Raw genomic sequence first — 411 nt, 5'->3', positions numbered from 1 at the left:
AAAGCCCGTCTGGTCCCACCCCCCCTTCCCCTAGCCCCCTTCCACTAGACCAGGTTGCTCAAAGCCTCATCCAACCTGGCCTTCAACACTTCCAGGGAGGAGGCAAACTTGACTGCTCCCAGCTTCTGTCTTGGCAGAGAAGGAAAAGCACTGACCTAGACCAATGTGCTGCTCCACCAGTGATGGGGAGCGCTCAGAGGAGAGCACAGCCCAAGGGCCCAGCTGCAGTTCCTAAGGGAACATGTCCTGGCCAACACACTTCCACTCCTCTGCACCATGGACAAGTGTATGAGGCTAAACCAAAGCCCCTGAGCCTGACACAGTGACCAGCTCTCTTTGGAGTGTGACCTCTGTGCAGCTGGCTGGTAGAGGCACAGAATTGTAGTGGCTGGGGAAAGAGATTTAAATAAT

At 55.2% G+C, this 411-nt stretch overlaps 1 protein-coding gene across 1 annotated transcript in view; it reads right to left on the bottom strand.

Annotated features, from left to right (window-relative positions):
- Positions 1–411, bottom strand: part of LOC104520578 (integrator complex subunit 3) — a gene marked incomplete at both ends in the record, with an annotated part of 14,982 nt that overhangs the window by 11,435 nt on the left and 3,136 nt on the right. The window lies entirely within an intron of this gene.

Source organism: Antrostomus carolinensis, unplaced genomic scaffold, assembly GCF_000700745.2.
Source record: "Antrostomus carolinensis isolate BGI_N321 unplaced genomic scaffold, ASM70074v2 scaffold23152, whole genome shotgun sequence".
In the NCBI taxonomy this organism is placed as follows: Eukaryota; Metazoa; Chordata; class Aves; order Caprimulgiformes; family Caprimulgidae; genus Antrostomus; species Antrostomus carolinensis.
The sequence above is the reverse complement of the archived record's forward strand: the minus strand, read 5'-3'. Positions and strand labels throughout refer to the sequence as shown.